Source organism: Amblyomma maculatum, chromosome 4 (genome assembly GCF_055883805.1).
Source record: "Amblyomma maculatum isolate TAMU_Amacu chromosome 4, ASM5588380v1, whole genome shotgun sequence".
Classification (NCBI taxonomy): Eukaryota; Metazoa; Arthropoda; class Arachnida; order Ixodida; family Ixodidae; genus Amblyomma; species Amblyomma maculatum.
The window spans coordinates 72,616,126-72,625,688 of NC_139347.1; positions in this window are offsets into that span (position 1 = coordinate 72,616,126).

Here is a 9,563-nt window from a genome sequence, read left to right on the forward strand (position 1 = left end):
TTAAAGGTGCAAGCATGGGTTGAAAGTAACAAGATACTTGGAGAACTTCAGAACGGCTTTAGAAATGGTAGGCGCTTAGATGATTGCCTGTTCGTGCTTACCCAATGCATCGAAATATCTAGAGTGGGAAATAGACCTTTGTATTTGGCCTTCCTGGACATAAACGGGGCGTACGACAACTTAAGCAGGGAACTCCTGTGGAACATATTAAAAGAAGAAGGTAGCGGTTATGAGATAATAGAGTTCCTACAGGAAATATACCGGGATAACAAAGTAGAAATTACGTGGGAAGGGATAAGAAGTACGGAGGATGTCAAAGTATGCAAAGGATTAAGACAAGGCTGTCCTCTATCACCGGTGCTGTTCATGCTTTATATGAAAAACCTGGAACGGAGGATACAAGACAGTAACCTAGGTTTTAACCTGTCATACAGATTAGGTGGAAAGGCGGTAGAGCTGCGCCTCCCCGGTTTGATGTATGCAGACAATATTGTGCTGCTTGCTGAGAGTCTGGAAGAATTGCAAACTCTAGTTAAGTATTGCGGCGACGAAGGGGACGCTCTAGGCTTCAGTTTCAGCGCAGTTAAGTCGGGTCTGATGATTTTCAACGGCTCAACTGATCAGGGTCTTAAAATTCAAGGCCTTGAAATACCTAGAGTAGCAGAATATAAATATTTGGGGGTATGGGTAAACGAAGGATTGGCATACATTGGAAAGCATGATCAATCACTTAAGGCCAAAGGGCGAAGGAATGCCGGGATAATGAAGCATAAGGCATTGTGGGGATACAATAGGTATGAGGTATTGAAGGGTATTTGGAAAGGAATTATGGTGCCCGGACTTACTTTCGGAAATGCGGTTTTGTGCCTAAAATCAGAGGTACAGTCGACATTAGAAACAAATCAGAGATCCGTTGGACGATTAGCACTAGGTGCCCACGGCAAAACTACAAATGAGGCGGTAAAGGGAGATATGGGCTGGGCATCTTTCGAAGTACGTGAAGCTCAGAGTAAAATATTATATGAGGAACGCCTGAGGAAATTGGACAGTAACAGATGGGCAGCTACGGTATTTAAATACCTGTACCTAAAAAGCGTTGACTCACAATGGAGGAAAAGAACTAGGAAACTAACTAGTAAGTATGCTAGTAACAAGGACGGAGAAATAAAGAGCATTAAGCAACAGGTGAAAAACACAGAAGGTAAAACTTGGATAAATTCGATGAAAAAACAGAGTGTGGAATTATACCGAAAGTGGAAAATGCAGATCAGGAAGGAAGATTTCTTTGATAACTCAAGAGGCAGTGCCCTACTTTTTTAAGCTAGATCAGGGTGTCTTAGAACACGCAGCTGTAAAAAAGTTTAACAATGGAGATGACGCATGTGCTGTATGTGGAAACTCCAGTGAAACAATTGACCATATTATACTCGAATGCAATGGTATCCATCCGGAAGTTGATGCAGGCGCAATCACTGTTCCTGAAGCTCTGGGGTTTAGAGATAATAGTGGTCGGGTGAATAAACCGGCGGTGGAAACTAGCAAAAAACGGCTGGAACATTGGTGGCTTAAAAGCAGAGAAGTGACATAATGTTAGTAATGTAGGAGCGAAATTTAATAAATAGAATGATGGTTTAGTTAACAATTCTAAATCAATAATTAAGATATATGGAGAAGAATGAGCATGATAGCTACTGCTACCACCCCGTTTCAAAGGGGACGCTCCTATATTCCATTCCATTCCACGTCGCCGCCGGGGTCGCCGGCTCTGAGCGCGCAGTTTGCTTCCTTTCTGGGCGCGTTCGCCTCGCGTCTGGGTGGTAAATGCAAACTTTTTTGTGCACGCGTGTGCAAGCACGTTAATGTTGAGACTGGATGCGTTTGTTTTTTAAGGCGGAAGCCGTTCTAGGCTCATGGAGCGAAAATCTATGCGCAGAAGCTGTGCTTGTTATCTGTCGCATTTGTGCACTGGTGTGCCAGTCGCAAAAGCGGACGTGCAAGGAGGGAGATTAAGAATGAAAATGATTGATGGTGATAGGTAATCAATAAAAGTTATAAATAGACATTGATAGAGGTAATGACTAATGCTAATGACTAATAATGGTTAATAATGAATAAATGATTTGTATTGACCAGTATATCAAACTTCGACATGTAATGACAGCAACTGATTAGAAATGAGTAAAAGTGCTTAGCGATGTGTGGTAATGACTATAATAGCTAGGCATGACTCATCATTACTGTTAATGGCTACGAAATTACCAATATGTGAAACGACGGCATGTAATGAATGACCACTGCTGATTCTAAATGAGTAACCTGCTTAGTTATGAGTGATAAGGGCTACAATGACTACGAAGGCAGACTCATCATGACTGAGAAACGGCCAATATATCAACGACTTGAAATTAACTGTGGCAAACGATGAGAGGCAAATGATAGGAGAAGGGTAGGCTTTCGCCGTCCTCCGCTTAAGAGACCCTCTAATTTTATCTGCTGAGCTCGCTTCAGGCAAAGACAGCAGTGAGGAGTGGAAATGCACTCGCTTCCTCTGAAATGAAAGCGGCGCTGAGGTTAAAAAGTCCAGATGCTGAAGCATAATGCCCTATCAGCTGCCATTGAATTTGCTACAAGGGACGGCAGATTGGACTTGTTTGGAGATTAATTATAGGTTAACCGGGCAAACAACGTGATGGGAACACAGGAGAAGACGGCACAACCGCGCTAGTTGTGTCGTCCTCTTTTCCTGTGTTCTCGTCACGTTGTTTAACCTATATAGTTATCAGGGAGCTGGCCAGTGAACTAGGTTTTTTAACGATGTGTTGTGAAGCAGATAAACACGAAGATGAACACGATGAGGTAGCACCAGAAGCTTTTCTCGCAGGTTATGTTGTGAGAACATATCAGAAAAAGCTGCTAAGGCTTTTTTTATATATATAAGCATGCAATTTGTTCTAAATTTTGCCGCGCTAGTCTGAGTGGCCTTGCAAGTAAAGGAGCCTGTGGATACAACATTTCTTTATACTGATGAGACTGTTTGAGCCGATGCGATAAAATGAAAAGCCACGTTCCACAGAAAATCCGGTGCCCGCTCTGTCGGTGGAAATTCGGAAAAAAACTTCTCTGGTAAGAGTCACTTTAGTTGGTGATATGGCCAGACACCTTTGGCGCAATGAGAACACATGACATGTTCAATGTGGCAGGAGCTGCCAAACCAGAGAGAGTCAATAAGACATAAGGATGAAATGGGAATTATTTAAAGTGGGACCCTTAGACCGCAAGTCAGGCACAGTATACTCCTGTAGGGCACGTTCGTACGGCTTCGGTAAAGAGGGCCTTTATATAGCTATGTGTAGGGTGCTATTTCATATAATGCGGTGGCTTAAGGCTGTATTCTAATGATATGCAACAGAGACAGCAATTACGGGATACGGTGAATAAGCAGGTAGCAAAGTGCGGGCACTCTAACGAGGCTCCTCAAGGAGACTTAAGAACTCCTAGTTTTGTTTAGCACTACCAGGTTGTTGCTTAATTTATGCGATATTTGGTAATGGTTTTGAGGCGACATGTCAGTCGAGCAAAAACCTGTTGCAGGAAATATCAGTCAACTGGACCAGTTACAGGTTAATGAAAACCAAGGGCAATGGAGGCTTGATGTACCCCGCAAAGAAAGTAATCAAGCTTTGTCAGCTTACGAGCACCTTCATTAACAGGATGATGAGGTCTGAAGAGGTCCGGCGAAGTAGCCAGCTGTGTAAACTTTTGGTTTCATCATTGTTTTCTCACTGTACACAGTACCTGCAGCTAATCTATAAAAATAATTATCGTGTCCATGCTAAGGCGCTATGCAAGATATCGAGTTGCTGCCCCCACTGATAGCAAGCTGGTCTGGAAATGTCAACTCAACAGTGGAGCGATGTTCATAGCTATGGGATAAACCTCTCTCAAGAAAGGTTTTCCGTCTGCGATTGGTAATTTTCTTCCTTTTTTTTGTGGCGCCATTAAATAAGTGTACTCGACTGCTCGCTGAATCTCGGCTGCAGTTGCGCTCTGACGCGTGAACATTCTTGTGATCAAAGCTAAGAGTTTCACAACAGCAACACTCGATGCGCGTTCTTCTATTGAAAATTACGAACCAGCAAAATTGTATGGGTTTGCGAGCAGCCAATAAAGATAGTAATAAAATCTTTTGGCGCATATACGTAGCACCTCGAAGCAGACCGGCTCTATCAAGCGCGCTTACTTAGTCCGGTCATGAAAAATGCGGGAAGCCATAACGGATAGCGTTCTGGCGTACAAAGTTTAATGTCTCCCACTGAGTCGAAGATCCCAGGTTATCATCTAGATTTAACCTAATAAACATCTTCATATTTCCACCATAAAATTTCTCATAATGAGATAGAAAGGTTGGTTACATGTCGCATTTTCACAGAGGTTGCTCATAGTAGGAAATTTTTTTATTGGATAGCGCTGGCAGCTTGTTGCCGAATTCGTGTTGCCGAATTGTGTGAAGCGGAGCTCTTATATCCTTAAAATAAAAGGCTTCTACCACGCCGACGCCTCCCTCAAAGCGCAGCCAGGCGCAGCTCTCCGCGCGCGGCTGTCCCTGAACGGTGGCGCCGCGGCGGTGGCGACTGGAAGTAGGCGCCTCCCGCCGGTTTCGGACGACGTAGCAGGCCGCACCTAGTGCGCTTCCATCGAGCGGCCGTGCAATATGTTACCGACAGCAATTTTTCCTTAATAGTAGCACATATCCCAATACATTACGAGACATATAAGAACATCGCGGCATGCCCACTACAGTCGCGTACGACAAAGATTTAAAGCTACTTTCATATTTACATGCTTGACGGCGCGGATCAGAGAAAGTGGTGACGTCATGGGAGGTTGGCAGCTATTCCGGCCTCATCGCCAGTTCCCCAGACTGGGACGGAGAAAGGCGAGATAATTGGTAGGCGACCATACGCGGTGATGGGCTGGATTTGTAAAAATGATTGTCATAGCGCGGTGTCTGAAAACAGTTAAAAGCAATAAAAACTGACTTTAAAGGCACTTGCTGCTAAAGTGCTTTAATAACCAGATAGCATGGGCAATCAGTAGACGTCAGAAAACACAGTGTGGCTCGTTGGGCGAATTGGTAGAACATTATTTTAAAACATCGCTAGAACACGGACAGATAGAAAGAGACAGCGCAATGTGTGTTTGTCTCTTTCTATCTGTCCGTGTTCTAGCGCTGTTTTAAAATAAATTCCGAAATCACGTTCTTTGCTCGTGCACGTAGCTGACATTACATGGTTTCTGCCGAGTTTTTCCTGCACTTTACATAACTATTGCAACAGAGCTCTGTGTTAGTCTGATCGTGAGTGACTGCTCTATTATTGTATGCTCAAGTATCGCACTTCCGTCGTAGTGTGTCTGTTGATTTCATGGCTGTTTATGTGTAATTCAACCGAAGGATAGCTCACATAACCACCTTTATTAGCAATCAAAGGCATTAGGAAGGCCTCCCATGACTCCCATGTGACCGCTTCAAATTTGTGCCTTTCAGTGGCTTAGCTTTTATCATAGATGACGGTGGTTATGTGAGCACTCCTTCAGTTGTGTTGACTGGGATGGCAAGGGTGTTTCTATCGGAACAGAAAGGAATGGTGATGTGACACCTGTCATACGCTTGTTAAGGTTGTTTTCGTTTTTGTTTTCTTGTTTTTTTTCTCTCTCTCTCGTCCTCATTGCAGTTGGTGAAGATGAAAATGAACTTTAGTTGTAAGTTTGCTCTTGTGTCTTGTGCCGTCCCTTCTGTATTTTGTTAGCGCACCTCAACGTTATTATGATGCAGTGCCAACTGGCCCGACGTAAAGCTTTAATACGGATTGTTTCATGGAGCCAACTCAAACTTGTACACTAGCTATCAAACAATAGAGGTTCTTGGAAAAATTCCTGATAATTTTAATGAAAGACATGTAATTCACAACCCTTCATGATGACAAATGTTTAGATTTCCATTTAGTCAGCATATTATGATCCGAATTGAGCTTATAAACGGCAATGGCTTTTCTGTTTGCCTTCCGTCCCACTATTATTTCCCCAGATTTCCTAAGCATCCATCCTGGGTTCCGTACCCATACTGTCACCTTCATATATCACCTGTGATAACTTCTGCGTATTCATTTCATATGTGTGCTACTATTACGCACTGCTTTCTTTCTTTTTCTGTCTCTTGGAAGACTGCAGTTCCTGGCAAAGAGTTGCGTACTCAAACGCTTACATGATTGGTTTCACTGCCCCTTGCATGACACGCTGTTGCGGGCGAATTGCTCTCATCCACCCATGAACTGCAGCTGTTTCAGAATAGTCATCAAGGAGGCGACGTCCTGACTTAGGCTCTGAATACGATCCCGAATCAAGAAAATGCGTTTAGAGAATAATAAATTTCTCATTACCTTTCGTAGAAGCTCGTGTTAGCACAAGTATTAAGTAGCACGTGGCATGTGGAAATAATTCTCAGGTAATATATTTTACAAGCGTCGCACTCATTGCCCTGTGATTGTCCCCAGCTTCTTGCGAGCTGTCGACTAAAGTTATTTAATCATCCAATTGGCGGTCCAGGCTGTACAGGGTTACTTTCGAATTTTGTCAAAAGTTTCATTTCTGTCGTTTATATGTATTCCAGCGTTTATATGTAATATTCCACAAACGCCAGAAAAAAAAAAAAAAAGCGCATTAAGAACATTGGGAAAAGTAATAGATAAAGGAGCCACCGTGTCACTTGCACTAGTTCATATTGCACTAGTTGAATCATATCATGTCGAATATGCTCTATTACTACCATAGCTATAAGATAGAAGCGCACCGTACGTCGTGCCCGTGATATCGAACCTACAAGTACGGTGGCTAGATGGGTAGGTGTGCCGACCGGCAGGGCACAAAGCGTAGTTCCGCGTGCCTCCGCTTCATGACGACGAAACTGGCGCTGCTGTTCTCCGCCCGGTGCTCACCGGCGGATCGTCTGCTACTTGTCGCAATCGCATCGCGCGTTTTGTTAACCTCATTTTTGTTTAAAAAACATTAGTTATTACTTGCGTTATCAGTCAAAATAGTAGCTGAAACTGAGACTTTTGCGGTCTGGCATTGAAACAATAAACAGACGACACTAGCTACCTGTTTTCTCGTCTGTTTGCTGTCTGTCATCGTCCACATGCAAGCGCCGTAGCGGAGCAGGCGCTGCGCTGCGCTTTTTGTGAGAAGTGATCGGAATGAAGACCAAAAAGGACACAACTTGTTTCGCACCCTTCTGCAAATCCGGCTACAAGTCGTCGAGAAAAGGACTGAAAGTCTCGCTGTTTTCGGCGCCGCGGGATCCAGAACTGTTCAAAAGGTGGGAGCTTGCTCTTCATCGTGCCGACAAGAGGTTGCAGCCACACTCCGTTGTGTGTGAGCGGCATTTTGACCAAGAGTGTATCGAACGGGATCACAAATATATGATAGAAGGCAACGTTGTTAGCCTCCCACGTTCTCACCCACGATTGACGAAAGATGCCGTGCCTTCTGCCCTGCCCGATGCTCCATGCTTACCTGTCAAGAAAGGTGACCGCGAAACGAAAGACGAAGAATTCCACAGGCTGCCGCCCAACCAAGGCTGCCAGAAATGACAGCCACGACCTTGAGATAGTGCCGGACGATCCAGTACCTTCAAGCTCCAGTGAAGGTATCTCTACGTCTGTAACCGAAGTGTCAAGGAGGGATTCTTATCAGGGAGCACTGCAGAAGGCCTCCGAGTCACGCTGTCGATCACTCTTTCCCTCTTGGATTATCTGTCGTCCAAAATAGGCTACGGGTACTTAATGACCGCCAGACTAAGCCAAGACATCTTGGAGCAACTGTTCGGGGTTTTGCGACAAATTACAGGAAGTAACGACCATCCAATTGACCCCCGTTCAGTTCTTGATCTCCATAAACACTCTGGAGTTCATGAACTTGGCCAAGTCACCTGATCATGGGAATGTTTCACCCGGTCTACTAAGCAGCTTGCTTGACACCGATGATGTCATAGCAAAAGCAGAGACCCAGCAGAGGTATGTGGACGACTTACTGGACATAGGGAATGTGCAGGCGGCACACGAAATGCTCAGTGCTTGCCAGCTTGACAACGACCACTGCAGCCTAGCTGGCGGTAGGAAAAAGTGATTCGCGGCTGATTTTCTATTTGGCAGGATACGTGGCGTGAAAGTTTCTTTCAAAGACTAAATGTGCCGATTGTGCCACTGTTTTGCTGGCATCGCCAGAAGCTCCACTTCCGCCTGTGGTCGCTCTCACAGCCCACGTAAGCATGGGGAACTTAATATTCCCATCTGATGCTTTGAACAGTCTCGTGACATCTCTCGAGGAGACCTTCAGTCACTGCTTCACAGTCACTGAACTTAGGCGAGAAAGTCTCGCAGACTTCGCCTCTTTTCTGCAGCTCAAACCTCCGCCTATGATCAGTTGTGAGGAGCATAAGATTGAGATCACTAACAGCGTCGTCAAGTTTTACTCTATCATGCGCCTCCACTTCGAGCAAGAACCTGGCCCGTGAAAACGCGCGAAAAAAAAAAAAAAGAAAGAAAACACCTGAAATTGAGACGCGTGCTTTGAACGCATAGGCATGATTTTGGGGTGTGTTACTTCACTGACTCAAAAACACTAATGTGTGCATGTCATTTATTGCACTTTCAAAAGTTCAGCTAGAAGATACCGTTTTGCAATACAAGCTTATGCACTCGTTTTATTTTATTTATTCGCAAGGTCTGCTTACGCCCATGCACACGCATAAATCACAGCTGAGCACTGTGTTAATATATATTCGCGTTGCCTTGTGATGGCGTGGAACATTTAATGAAAAAAAAATTAAGAACGAGGAAGTAACATAACAGTGTTTGGGTTGCTTGCCTGAAAAATCGGGAACGCAGCAAACACGCTGTACGTAAAAAAACAGCCTTAAACTCGGCTCCCCTGCCTTTGTAATATGTTTACATCCCTTCCCTATTCCCGTAAGACAGCTTGTTTGCAATAAACTCATTTGCACTTGAAAAAAAGTGAAGCGAGTCGCTTTCTGTCATGCGTGGCGACGGCCGGAGGAAACGGTCATGAACCGGGCTTTCGCTAGTGGCGCCACTGCGGCGTCATGAAGAAAAGGCACGCGTTACCCCCGCCGGTCGGCACACCTACCCATCTAGACACCGTACCTACAAGAAAACTTCAGATACGTCGGATACGCCGGACTTTGATACGACGCACCTCTTCGCCGCTGCAGCCGCTTGCGTGCGTAATGGCGGCTGTCGTCGCGCAAGACCGGGCGTGAAGGCGCTGATCTGTGCCATTGTGCAGTTTCCGGGAGCGTTGGGAGGGTTTCACTACGTCGGGTCATAATAGTGTGAATTTATGATCGCGAACTTATCGTGCACTTAAGTGGTTTTAGTGGAGACGAGCTAGATGTGTTCCATCGTTGCTGTCTCAGTCGAGCGACGAATTTATATAGGCATGTATGAGAATGAGTGAACTTCTATCTGCAGGTTCTCGAAAGTCGCGAA